The 14,001-nt window shown below is 38.1% G+C and overlaps 7 non-coding genes across 7 annotated transcripts; all 7 read left to right on the forward strand.

Annotated features, from left to right (window-relative positions):
• The first annotated feature begins 1,035 nt into the window (after window positions 1-1,035).
• Window positions 1,036-1,109, forward strand: trnai-aau. The gene has a single exon. It is a non-coding gene; the product is annotated as a tRNA-Ile (tRNA).
• Window positions 1,110-2,411: 1,302 nt separating this feature from the next.
• trnai-aau lies at window positions 2,412-2,485 on the forward strand. The gene has a single exon. It is a non-coding gene; the product is annotated as a tRNA-Ile (tRNA).
• A 1,262-nt stretch (window positions 2,486-3,747) lies between these two features.
• Window positions 3,748-3,821, forward strand: trnai-aau. Its single transcript has one exon. It is a non-coding gene; the product is annotated as a tRNA-Ile (tRNA).
• A 2,493-nt stretch (window positions 3,822-6,314) lies between these two features.
• On the forward strand, window positions 6,315-6,388 carry trnai-aau. The gene has a single exon. It is a non-coding gene; the product is annotated as a tRNA-Ile (tRNA).
• A 3,557-nt stretch (window positions 6,389-9,945) lies between these two features.
• Window positions 9,946-10,019, forward strand: trnai-aau. Its single transcript has one exon. It is a non-coding gene; the product is annotated as a tRNA-Ile (tRNA).
• A 1,804-nt stretch (window positions 10,020-11,823) lies between these two features.
• On the forward strand, window positions 11,824-11,897 carry trnai-aau. The gene has a single exon. It is a non-coding gene; the product is annotated as a tRNA-Ile (tRNA).
• A 1,813-nt stretch (window positions 11,898-13,710) lies between these two features.
• Window positions 13,711-13,784, forward strand: trnai-gau. The gene has a single exon. It is a non-coding gene; the product is annotated as a tRNA-Ile (tRNA).
• The last annotated feature ends 217 nt before the right edge of the window (window positions 13,785-14,001 follow it).

Below are 14,001 nucleotides of genomic sequence, written 5' to 3' on the forward strand. Positions count from 1 at the left end.
AGAGTGAGGGTAAAACTTGTGTCACAGTATTAGCACTGAGTGTAACAATTCTCATCCCGTGTTACAGTAATAACAGTGAGTGTAAAATTTCTCATCCTTTGTTACAGTAATAACAGTGAATGTAACAATCCTCATCCTGTGTTACAGTCATAACCGTGAGCGTAACAATTCCCAACCTGTGTTACAGTAATAACAGTGAGTGTAACAATTATTATCCTGTGTTACAGTAATAACAGTGAGTGTAAACTTCTCATCCTGTGTTCCAGTAATAACAGTGAGTGTAATAATTCTCATCCTGTGTTAAAGTAATAACAGTGAGTGTAGCAATCCTCATCCAGTGTTACAGTAATAACAGTGAGCGTAACAATTCTCATCCTGTGTTACAGTAATAGCAGTGAGCGTAACAGATTCCAAACTGTGCTTCAGTAATAAAAGTGAGTGTAAACTTCTCATCCTGTGTTACAGTAATAACAGTGAGTGTAACAATCCTCATCCAGTGTTACAGTAATAACAGTGAGCGTAACAATTCCAAACCTGTGTTACAGTAATAACAGTGAGTGTAACAATTCTCATCCTGTGTTACAGTAATAACAGCCATGATGTGGAGATGCCGGCGTTGGACTGGGGTGAGCGCAGTAAGAAGTCTTACAACACCAGGTTAAAGTCCAACAGGTTTGTTTCAAACACGAGCTTTCGGAGCACGGCTCCTTCTTCTGTACGGGCCATTCACCTGAAGAAGGAGCCGTGCTCCGAAAGCTCGTGTTTGAAACAAACCTGTTGGACTTTAACCTGGTGTTGTAAGACTTCTTACAGTAATAACAGTGAGCGTAACAGTTTCCAAACTGTGCTTCAGTAATAACAGTGGGCGTAACAATTCCCAACCTGTGTTGCAGTAATAACAGTGAGTGTAACAATTCTCATCCTGTTTTACAGTAATAACAGTGAGCGGAACAATTCCCAACCTGTGTTACAGTAATAGCAGTGATTGTAACAATTCTTATCGTGTGCTTAAGTACTTTTGCTGTTTTTTTGTAGGGCCGGTTAGCTCAGTTGGTTAGAGCGTGGTGATAATAACGACAAGGTCGTGGGTTCGATCCCCGTACGGGCCGTTTCTCAAGCATCTTTAAATCATTTGGACTTTTATCTGTTCATCGAGGGGACAGTGAGGAACGACAGAGTTTCATCAATGAATACATGGTGTGATTTTGAGAACCAAAAGGAACAGGATGCCGTATGCACACTGGTATTAGGTTGTGGAGTTCAGTCTGTACTAACATGAACACTCGGCATGGACACTGTATAAACATGGACATTCTGAATGAACATGGACCCTCTGTATTAACATGGGTGTGACATTGATAACAATGTGAGTGTAACAATTGTGAGTTTGTGTGACAGTAATAACAGTGTGAGTATAACAATTGTGATTGTGTTTGACAGTAATAAGAGTGAGGGTAAAACTTGTGTCACTGTATTAGCACTGAGTGTAACAATTCTCATCCCGTGTTACAGTAATAACAGTGAGTGTAAAATTTCTCATCCTGTGTTACAGTAATAACAGTGAATGTAACAATTCTCATCCTGTGTTACAGTCATAACCGTGAGCGTAACAATTCCCAACCTGTGTTACAGTAATAACAGTGAGTGTAACAATTATTATCCCGTTTTACAGTAATAACAGTGAGTGTAAACTTCTCATCCTGTGTTTCAGTAATAACAGTGAGTGTAATAATTCTCATCATGTGTTAAAGTAATAACAGTGAGTGTAGCAATCCTCATCCAGTGTTACAGTAAAAGCAGTGAGCGTAACAATTCCAATCCTGTGTTACAGTAATAACAGTGAGTGTAACAATTCTCATCCTCTGTTACATTAATAACAGTGAGCGTAACAATTCCCAAACTGTGTTACAGTAATAACAGTTCGTGTAACAATACTCATCCTGTGTTACTGTAATAAAAGTGATTGTAACAATTCTCATCCTGTGTTACAGTCATAACCGTGAGCGTAACCATTCCCAACCTGTGTTACAGCAATAACAGTGAGTGTAACAATTCTTATACTGTGTTACAGTAATAACAGTGAGTGTAAACTTCTCATCCTGTGTTACAGTAATAACAGTGAGTGTAATAATTCTCCTCCTGTGTTAAAGTAATAACAGTGAGTGTAACAATTCTCATCCTGTGTTACAGTAATAACAGTGAGCGTAACAGTTTCCAAACTGTGCTTCAGTAATAACAGTGGGCGTAACAATTCCCAACCTGTGTTACAGTAATAACAGTGAGTGTAATAATTCTCATCCTGTTTTACAGTAATATCAGTGAGCGTAACAATTCCCAACCTGTGTTACAGTAATAGCAGTGATTGTAACAATTCTTATCGTGTGCTAAAGTACTTTTGCTGTTTTTTTTAGGGCCGGTTAGCTCAGTTGGTTAGAGCGTGGTGCTAATAACGCCAAAGTCGCGGGTTCGATCCCCGTACGGGCCATTTCTGAACCATCTTTAAATCATTTGGACTTTTATCTGTTCAGCGAGGGGACAGTGAGGAACGACAGAGTTTCATCAATGAATACATGGTGTGACTTTGAGATCCAAAAGGAACAGGATGCCGTCTGCACACTGGTATTAGGTTGTGGAGTTCAGTCTGTACTAACATGAACACTCGGCATGGACACTGTATAAACATGGACATTCTGAATGAACATGGACCCTCTGTATTAACATGGGTGTGACAGTGATAACAGTGTGAGTGTAACAATTGTGAGTTTGTGTGACAGTAATAACAGTGTGAGTATAACAATTGTGATTGTGTTTGACAGTAATAAGAGTGAGGGTAAAACTTGTGTCACAGTATTAGCACTGAGTGTAACAATTCTCATCCCGTGTTTCAGTAATAACAGTGAGTGTAAAAATTCTCATCCTGTGTTACAGTAATAACAGTGAATGTAACAATTCTCATCCTGTGTTACAGTCATAACCGTGAGCGTAACAATTCCCAACCTGTGTTACAGTAATAACAGTGAGTGTAACAATTATTATCCTGTGTTACAGTAATAACAGTGAGTGTAAACTTCTCATCCTGTGTTCCAGTAATAACAGTGAGTGTAATAATTCTCATCCTGTGTTAAAGTAATAACAGTGAGTGTAGCAATCCTCATCCAGTGTTACAGTAATAACAGTGAGCGTAACAATTCCAATCCTGTGTTACAGTAATAACAGTGAGTGTAACAATTCATATCCTCTGTTACAGTAATAACAGTGAGCGTAACAATTCCCAAACTGTGTTACAGTAATAACAGTTCGTGTAACAATGCTCATCCTGTGTTACAGTAAAAAAAATGAGTGTAACAATTCTCATCCTGTGTTACAGTAATAACTGTGAGCGTAACAATTCAAAACCTGTGTTACAGTAATAACAGTGAGTGTAACAATACTCATCCTGTGTTACTGTAATAACAGTGAGTGTAACAATTCTCATCCTGTGTTACAGTCATAACCGTGAGCGTAACCATTCCCAACCTGTGTTACAGCAATAACAGTGAGTGTAACAATTCTTATACTGTGTTACAGTAATAACAGTGAGTGTAAACTTCTCATCCTGTGCTACAGTAATAACAGTGAGTGTAATAATTCTCATCCTGTGTTAAAGTAATAACAGTGAGTGTATCAATTCTCATCCTGTGTTACAGTAATAACAGTGAGCGTAACAATTATTATCGTGTGCTAAAGTACTTTTGCTGTTTTTGTTAGGGCCGGTTAGCTCAGTTGGTTAGAGCGTGGTGCTAATAACGCCAAGGTCGCGCGTTCGATCCCCGTACGGGCCATTTCTGAAGCATCTTTAAATCATTTGTACATTTATCTGTTCATCGAGGGGACAGTGAGGAACGACAGAATTTCATCAATGAACACATGGTGTGATTTTGAGATCCAAAAGGAACAGGATGCCGTTTGCACACTGGTATTAGGTTGTGGAGTTCAGTCTGTACGAACATGAACACTCGGCATGGACACTGTATAAACATGGACATTCTGAATGAACATGGACCCTCTGTATTAACATGGGTGTGACAGTGATAACAGTGTGAGTGTAACAATTGTGAGTTTGTGTGACAGTAATAACAGTGTGAGTATAACAATTGTGATTGTGTTTGACAGTAATAAGAGTGAGGGTAAAACGTGTGTCACTTTATTAGCACTGAGTGTAACAATTCTCATCCCGTGTTACAGTAATAACAGTGAGTGTAAAAATTCTCATCCTGTGTTACAGTAATAACAGTGAATGTAACAATTCTCATCCTGTGTTACAGTCATAACCGTGAGCGTAACAATTCCCAACCTGTGTTACAGTAATAACAGTGAGTGTAACAATTCTCATCTTGTGTTACAGTAATAACAGTGAGTGTAAACTTCTCATCCTGTGTTACAGTAATAACAGTGAGTGTAATAATTCCCATCCAGTGTTACAGTAATAACAGTGAGTGTAACAATCCTCATCCAGTGTTACAGTAATAATAGTGAGCGTAACAATTCCAAACCTGTGTTACAGTAATAACAGTGAGTGTAACAATTCTCATCCTCTGTCACATTAATAACAGTGAGCGTAACAATTCCCAACCTGTGTTGCAGTAATAACAGTGAGTGTAACAATTCTCATCCTGTTTTACAGTAATAACAGTGAGCGTAACAATTCCCAACCTGTGTTACAGTAATAGCAGTGATTGTAACAATTCTTATCGTGTGCTTATCTGTTCACCGAGGGGACAGTGAGGAACGACAGAGTTTCATCAATGAATACATGGTGTGACTTTGAGATCCAAAAGGAACATGATGCCGTCTGCTCACTGGTATTAGGTTGTGGAGTACAGTCTGTACTAACATGAACACTCGGCATGGACACTGTATAAACATGGACATTCTGTATGAACATGGACCCTCTGTATTAACATGGGTGTGACAGTCATAACCGTGAGCGTAACAATTCCCAACCTGTGTTACAGCAATAACAGTGAGTGTAACAATTCTTATACTGTGTTACAGTAATAACAGTGAGTGTAAACTTCTCATCCTGTGTTACAGTAATAACAGTGAGTGTAATAATTCTCATCCTGTGTTAAAGTAATAACAGTGAGTGTAACAATCCTCATCCAGTGTTACAGTATTAACAGTGAGCGTAACAATTCCAAACCTGTGTTACAGTAATAACAGTGATTTTAACAATTCTCATCCTCTGTTACATTAATAACATTTAGCGTAGCAATTCCCAACCTGTGTTACAGTAATAACAGTGAATGTAACAATTCTCATCCTGTGTTACAGTCATAACCGTGAGCGTAACAATTCCCAACCTGTGTTACAGTAATAACAGTGAGTGTAAACTTCTCATCCTGTGTTCCAGTAATAACAGTGAGTGTAATAATTCTCATCCTATGTTAAAGTAATAACAGTGAGTGTAGCAATCCTCATCCAGTGTTATAGTAATAACAGTGAGCGTAACAATTCCAAACCTGTATTACAGTAATAACAGTGAGTGTAACAATTCTCATCCTCTGTTACATTAATAACAGTGAGCGTAACAATTCCCAAACTGTGTTACAGTAATAACAGTTCGTGTAACAATACTCATCCTGTGTTACAGTAAAAACAGTGAGTGTAACAATTCTCATCCTGTGTTACAGTAATAACAATGAGTGTAAACTTCTCATCCTGTGTTACAGTAATAACAGTGAGTGTAACAATACTCATCCTGTGTTACTGTAATAACCGTGAGCGTAACAATTCCCAACCTGTGTTACAGGTGAAGAAGGAACCGTCACCTGAAGAAGGAGCCGTGCTCCGAAAGCTCGTGTTTGAAACAAACCTGTTGGACTTTAACCTGGTGTTGTAAGACTTCTTACTGTAATAACAGTGATTGTAACAATTCTCATCCTGTGTTACAGTCATAACCGTGAGCGTAACAATTCCCAACCTGTGTTACAGCAATAACAGTGAGTGTAACAATTCTTATACTGTGTTACAGTAATAACAGTGAGTGTAAACTTCTCATCCTGTGTTACAGTAATAACAGTGAGTGTAATAATTCTCATCCTGTGTTAAAGTAATAACAGTGAGTGTAACAATCCTCATCCAGTGTTACAGTATTAACAGTGAGCGTAACAATTCCAAACCTGTGTTACAGTAATAACAGTGAGTTTAACAATTCTCATCCTGTTTTACAGTAATAACAGTGAGCGTAACAAATCCCAACTTGTGTTACAGTAATAGCAGTGATTGTAACATTTCTTATCGTGTGCGAATGTGCTTTTGCTGTTATTATGTAGGGCCGGTTAGCTCAGTTGGTTAGAGCGTGGTGCTAATAACGCCAACGTCGCGGGTTCGATCCCCGTACGGGCCATTTCTAAAGCATCTTTAAATCATTTGGACTTTTATCTGTTCACCGAGGGGACAGTGAGGAACGACAGAGTTTCATCAATGAATACATGGTGTGACTTTGAGATCCAAAAGGAACAGGATGCAGTCTGCACACTGGTATTAGGTTTTGGATTACAGTCTGTACTAACATGAACACTCGGCATGGACACTGTATAAACATGGACATTCTGAATGAACATGGACCCTCTGTATTAACATGGGTGTGACAGTGATAACAGTGTGAGTGTAATAATTGTGAGTTTGTGTGACAGTAATAACAGTGTGAGTATAACAATTGTGATTGTGTTTGACAGTAATAAGAGTGAGGGTAAAACTTGTGTCACAGTATTAGCACTGATTGTAACAATTCTCATCCCGTGTTACAGTAATAACAGTGAGTGTAAACTTCTCATCCTGTGTTACAGTAATAACAGCGAGTGTAACAATTCTCATCCTGTGTTACAGTCTTAACCGTTAGCGTAACAATTCCCAACCTGTTTTACAGGAATAACAGTGAGCGTAACAATTCCAAACCTGTGTTACAGTAATAACAGTGAGTGTAATAATTCTCATCCTGTGTTAAAGTAATAACAGTGAGTGTAACAATCCTCATCCAGTGTTACAGTGAGCGTAACAATTCCAAACCTGTGTTACAGTAATAACAGTGAGTGTAACAATTCTCATCCTCTGTTACATTAATAACATTTAGCGTAACAATTCCCAACCTGTGTTACAGTAATAACAGTGAGTGTAACAATTCTCATCCTGTGTTACAGTCATAACCGTGAGCGTAACAATTCCCAACCTGTGTTACAGTAATAACAGTGAGTGTAAACTTCTCATCCTGTGTTACAGTAATAACAGTGAGTATAACAATTCTCATCCTGTGTTAAAGTAATAACAGTGAGTGTAGCAATCCTCATCCAGTGTTACAGTAATAACAGTGAGCGTAACAATTCCAAACCTGTGTTACAGTAATAACAGTGAGTGTAACAATTCTCATCCTCTGTTACATTAATAACAGTGAGCGTAACAATTCCCAACCTGTGTTACAGTAATAACAGTGAGTGTAACAATTCTCATCCTGTGTTACAGTAATAACAGTGAGCGTAACAATTCCCAAACTGTGTTACAGTAATAACAGTTAGTGTAACAATACTCATCCTGTGTTACAGTAATAACAGTGAGTGTAACAATTCTCATCCTGTGTTACAGTAATAACAGTGAGCGTAACAATTCGAAACCTGTGTTACAGTAATAACAGTGAGTGTAAAAATTCTCATCCTGTGTTACAGTAATAACAGAGAATGTTACAATTCTCATCCTGTGTTACAGTCATAACCGTGAGCGTAACAATTCCCAACCTGTGTTACAGTAATAAAAGTGAGTGTAAACCTCTCATCCTGTGTTACAGTAATAACAGTGAGTGTAAACTTCTCATCCTGTGTTACAGTAATAACAGTGAGTGTAATAATTCTCATCCTGTGTTAAAGTAATAACAGTGAGTGTAACAATCCTCATCCAGTGTTACAGTAATAACAGTGAGCGTAACAATTCCAAACCTGTGTTTCAGTAATAACAGTGAGTGTAACAATTCTCATCCTCTGTTACATTAAAACAGTGAGCGTAACAATTCCCAACCTGTGTTGCAGTAATAACAGTGAGTGTAACAATTCTCATCCTGTTTTACAGTAATAACAGTGAGCGTAACAATTCCCAACCTGTGTTACAGTAATAGCAGTGATTGTAACAATTCTTATCGTGTGCTTATCTGTTCACCGAGGGGACAGTGAGGAACGACAGAGTTTCATCAATTAATACATGGTGTGACTTTGAGATCCAAAAGGAACATGATGCCGTCTGCTCACTGGTATTAGGTTGTGGAGTACAGTCTGTACTAACATGAACACTCGGCATGGACACTGTATAAACATGGACATTCTGAATGAACATGGACCCTCTGTATTAACATGGGTGTGACAGTGATAACAGTGTGAGTGTAACAATTGTGAGTTTGTGTGACAGTAATAACAGTGTGAGTATAACAATTGTGATTGTGTTTGACAGTAATAAGAGTGAGGGTAAAACTTGTGTCACAGTATTAGCACTGAGTGTAACAATTCTCATCCCGTGTTACAGTAATAACAGTGAGTGTAAAAATTCTCATCCTGTGTTACAGTAATAACAGTGATTGTAACAATTCTCATCCTGTGTTACAGTCTTAACCGTTAGCGTAACAATTCCCAACCTGTTTTACAGGAATAACAGTGAGCGTAACAATTCCAAACCTGTGTTACAGTAATAACAGTGAGTGTAATAATTCTCATCCTGTGTTAAAGTAATAACAGTGAGTGTAACAATCCTCATCCAGTGTTACAGTATTAACAGTGAGCGTAACAATTCCAAACCTGTGTTACAGTAATAACAGTGATTTTAACAATTCTCATCCTCTGTTACATTAATAACATTTAGCGTAGCAATTCCCAACCTGTGTTACAGTAATAACAGTGAATGTAACAATTCTCATCCTGTGTTACAGTCATAACCGTGAGCGTAACAATTCCCAACCTGTGTTACAGTAATAACAGTGAGTGTAAACTTCTCATCCTGTGTTCCAGTAATAACAGTGAGTGTAATAATTCTCATCCTATGTTAAAGTAATAACAGTGAGTGTAGCAATCCTCATCCAGTGTTATAGTAATAACAGTGAGCGTAACAATTCCAAACCTGTATTACAGTAATAACAGTGAGTGTAACAATTCTCATCCTCTGTTACATTAATAACAGTGAGCGTAACAATTCCCAAACTGTGTTACAGTAATAACAGTTCGTGTAACAATACTCATCCTGTGTTACAGTAAAAACAGTGAGTGTAACAATTCTCATCCTGTGTTACAGTAATAACAATGAGTGTAAACTTCTCATCCTGTGTTACAGTAATAACAGTGAGTGTAACAATACTCATCCTGTGTTACTGTAATAACCGTGAGCGTAACAATTCCCAACCTGTGTTACAGGTGAAGAAGGAACCGTCACCTGAAGAAGGAGCCGTGCTCCGAAAGCTCGTGTTTGAAACAAACCTGTTGGACTTTAACCTGGTGTTGTAAGACTTCTTACTGTAATAACAGTGATTGTAACAATTCTCATCCTGTGTTACAGTCATAACCGTGAGCGTAACAATTCCCAACCTGTGTTACAGCAATAACAGTGAGTGTAACAATTCTTATACTGTGTTACAGTAATAACAGTGAGTGTAAACTTCTCATCCTGTGTTACAGTAATAACAGTGAGTGTAATAATTCTCATCCTGTGTTAAAGTAATAACAGTGAGTGTAACAATCCTCATCCAGTGTTACAGTATTAACAGTGAGCGTAACAATTCCAAACCTGTGTTACAGTAATAACAGTGAGTTTAACAATTCTCATCCTGTTTTACAGTAATAACAGTGAGCGTAACAAATCCCAACTTGTGTTACAGTAATAGCAGTGATTGTAACATTTCTTATCGTGTGCTAAAGTGCTTTTGCTGTTATTTTGTAGGGCCGGTTAGCTCAGTTGGTTAGAGCGTGGTGCTAATAACGCCAAGGTCGCGGGTTCGATCCCCGTACGGGCCATTTCTAAAGCATCTTTAAATCATTTCGACTTTTATCTGTTCACCGAGGGGACAGTGAGGAACGACAGAGTTTCATCAATGAATACATGGTGTGACTTTGAGATCCAAAAGGAACAGGATGCAGTCTGCACACTGGTATTAGGTTTTGCATTACAGTCTGCACTAACATGAACACTCGGCATGGACACTGTATAAACATGAACATTCTGAATGAACATGGACCCTCTGTATTAACATGGGTGTGACAGTGATAACAGTGTGAGTGTAATAATTGTGAGTTTGTGTGACAGTAATAACAGTGTGAGTATAACAATTCTGATTGTGTTTGACAGTAATAAGAGTGAGGGTAAAACTTGTGTCACAGTATTAGCACTGATTGTAACAATTCTCATCCCGTGTTACAGTAATAACAGTGAGTGTAAAAATTCTCATCCTGTGTTACAGTAATAACAGTGATTGTAACAATTCTCATCCTGTGTTACAGTCTTAACCGTTAGCGTAACAATTCCCAACCTGTTTTACAGGAATAACAGTGAGCGTAACAATTCCAAACCTGTGTTACAGTAATAACAGTGAGTGTAATAATTCTCATCCTGTGTTAAAGTAATAACAGTGAGTGTAACAATCCTCATCCAGTGTTACAGTATTAACAGTGAGCGTAACAATTCCAAACCTGTGTTACAGTAATAACAGTGATTTTAACAATTCTCATCCTCTGTTACATTAATAACATTTAGCGTAGCAATTCCCAACCTGTGTTACAGTAATAACAGTGAATGTAACAATTCTCATCCTGTGTTACAGTCATAACCGTGAGCGTAACAATTCCCAACCTGTGTTACAGTAATAACAGTGAGTGTAAACTTCTCATCCTGTGTTCCAGTAATAACAGTGAGTGTAATATTTCTCATCCTGTGTTAAAGTAATAACAGTGAGTGTAGCAATCCTCATCCAGTGTTACAGTAATAACAGTGAGCGTAAAAATTCCAAACCTGTGTTACAGTAATAACAGTGAGTGTAACAATTCTCATCCTCTGTTACATTAATAACAGTGAGCGTAACAATTCCCAAACTGTGTTACAGTAATAACAGTTCGTGTAACAATACTCATCCTGTGTTACAGTAAAAACAGTGAGTGTAACAATTCTCATCCTGTGTTACAGTAATAACAATGAGTGTAAACTTCTCATCCTGTGTTACAGTAATAACAGTGAGTGTAACAATACTCATCCTGTGTTACTGTAATAACCGTGAGCGTAACAATTCCCAACCTGTGTTACAGGTGAAGAAGGAACCGTCACCTGAAGAAGGAGCCGTGCTCCGAAAGCTCGTGTTTGAAACAAACCTGTTGGACTTTAACCTGGTGTTGTAAGACTTCTTACTGTAATAACAGTGATTGTAACAATTCTCATCCTGTGTTACAGTCATAACCGTGAGCGTAACAATTCCCAACCTGTGTTACAGCAATAACAGTGAGTGTAACAATTCTTATACTGTGTTACAGTAATAACAGTGAGTGTAAACTTCTCATCCTGTGTTACAGTAATAACAGTGAGTGTAATAATTCTCATCCTGTGTTAAAGTAATAACAGTGAGTGTAACAATCCTCATCCAGTGTTACAGTATTAACAGTGAGCGTAACAATTCCAAACCTGTGTTACAGTAATAACAGTGAGTTTAACAATTCTCATCCTGTTTTACAGTAATAACAGTGAGCGTAACAAATCCCAACTTGTGTTACAGTAATAGCAGTGATTGTAACATTTCTTATCGTGTGCGAATGTGCTTTTACTGTTATTATGTAGGGCCGGTTAGCTCAGTTGGTTAGAGCGTGGTGCTAATAACGCCAACGTCGCGGGTTCGATCCCCGTATGGGCCATTTCTAAAGCATGTTTAAATCATTTGGACTTTTATCTGTTCACCGAGGGGACAGTGAGGAACGACAGAGTTTCATCAATGAATACATGGTGTGACCTTGAGATCCAAAAGGAACAGGATGCAGTCTGCACACTGGTATTAGGTTTTGCATTACAGTCTGCACTAACATGAACACTCGGCATGGACACTGTATAAACATGAACATTCTGAATGAACATGGACCCTCTGTATTAACATGGGTGTGACAGTGATAACAGTGTGAGTGTAATAATTGTGAGTTTGTGTGACAGTAATAACAGTGTGAGTATAACAATTCTGATTGTGTTTGACAGTAATAAGAGTGAGGGTAAAACTTGTGTCACAGTATTAGCACTGATTGTAACAATTCTCATCCCGTGTTACAGTAATAACAGTGAGTGTAAAAATTCTCATCCTGTGTTACAGTAATAACAGTGATTGTAACAATTCTCATCCTGTGTTACAGTCTTAACCGTTAGCGTAACAATTCCCAACCTGTTTTACAGGAATAACAGTGAGCGTAACAATTCCAAACCTGTGTTACAGTAATAACAGTGAGTGTAAACTTCTCATCCTGTGTTCCAGTAATAACAGTGAGTGTAATAATTCTCATCCTGTGTTAAAGTAATAACAGTGAGTGTAACAATCCTCATCCAGTGTTACAGTAATAACAGTGAGTGTAAGAATTCTCATCCTGTGTTTCAGTAATAACAGTGAATGTAATGATTCTCATCCTGTTTCCCAGTAATAACAATGAGTGTAATAATTCTCATCCTGTGTTACAGTAATAACAGTGAGTGTAATAATTCTCATCCTGTGTCACAGTAATGACAGTGAATGTAACAATTCTCATCCTGTGTTACAGTCATAACCGTGAGCGTAACAATTCCCAACCTGTGTTACAGTAATAACAATGAGTGTAACAATTCTCATCCTGTGTTACAATAATAACAGTGAGTGTAATAATTCTCATCCTGTGTTAAAGTAATAACAGTGAGTGTAACAATCCTCATCCAGTGTTACAGTGAGCGTAACAATTCCAAACCTGTGTTACAGTAATAACAGTGAGTGTAAAAATTCTCATCCTGTGATACAGTAATAACAGTGAGTGTAATAATTCTCATCCTGTGTCACAGTAATAACAGTGAGTGTAACAATTCCCAACCTGTGTTACAGTAATAACAGTGAGTGTAACAATTCTCTTCCTGTGTTACAGTGATAACAGTGAGCGTAACAATTCCCAAACTGTGTTACAGTAATAACAGTGAGTGTAACAATCCTCATCCTGTGTTACAGTAATAACAGTGAGCGTAACAATTCGAAACCTGTGTTACAGTAATAACAGTGGGTGTAACAATACTCATCCTGTGTTACAGCAATAACAGTGAGTGTAAACTTCTCATCCTGTGTTCCAGTAATAACAGTGAGTGTAATAATTCTCATCCTCTGTCACAGTAATGACAGAGAGTGTAACAATTCCCAACCTATGTTACAGTAATAACAGTGGGTGTAACAATTCTCATCCTGTGTTACAGTAATAACAGTGAGTGTAAACTTCTCATCCTCTGTTACAGTAATAACAGTGAGTGTAATAATTATCATCCTGTGTTACATTAATAACAGTGAGCGTAACAATTCCCAACCTGTGTTGCAGTAATAACAGTGAGTGTAACAATTCTCATCCTGTTTTACAGTAATATCAGTGAGCATAACAATTTCCAACCTGTGTTTCAGTAATAGCAGTGATTGTAACATTTCTTATCGTGTGCTAAAGTGCTTCTGCTGCTGTTTTGTAGGGCCGGTTAGCTCAGTTGGTTAGAGCGTGGTGCTGATAATGCCAAAGTCGCGGGTTCGATCCCCGTACGGGCCATTTGTAAAGCATCTTTAAATCATTTGGACTTTTATCTGTTCACCGAGGGGACAGTGAAGAACGACAGAGTTTCATCAATGAATACATGGTGTGACTTTGAGATCCAAAAGGAACAGGATGCCGTCTGCACACTGGTATTAGGTTGTGGAGTACAGTCTGTACTAACATGGACACTGTATAAACATGGACCCTCTGTATTAACATGGGTGTGACAGTG

Source organism: Scyliorhinus canicula, chromosome 30, assembly GCF_902713615.1.
Source record: "Scyliorhinus canicula chromosome 30, sScyCan1.1, whole genome shotgun sequence".
Classification (NCBI taxonomy): domain Eukaryota; kingdom Metazoa; phylum Chordata; class Chondrichthyes; order Carcharhiniformes; family Scyliorhinidae; genus Scyliorhinus; species Scyliorhinus canicula.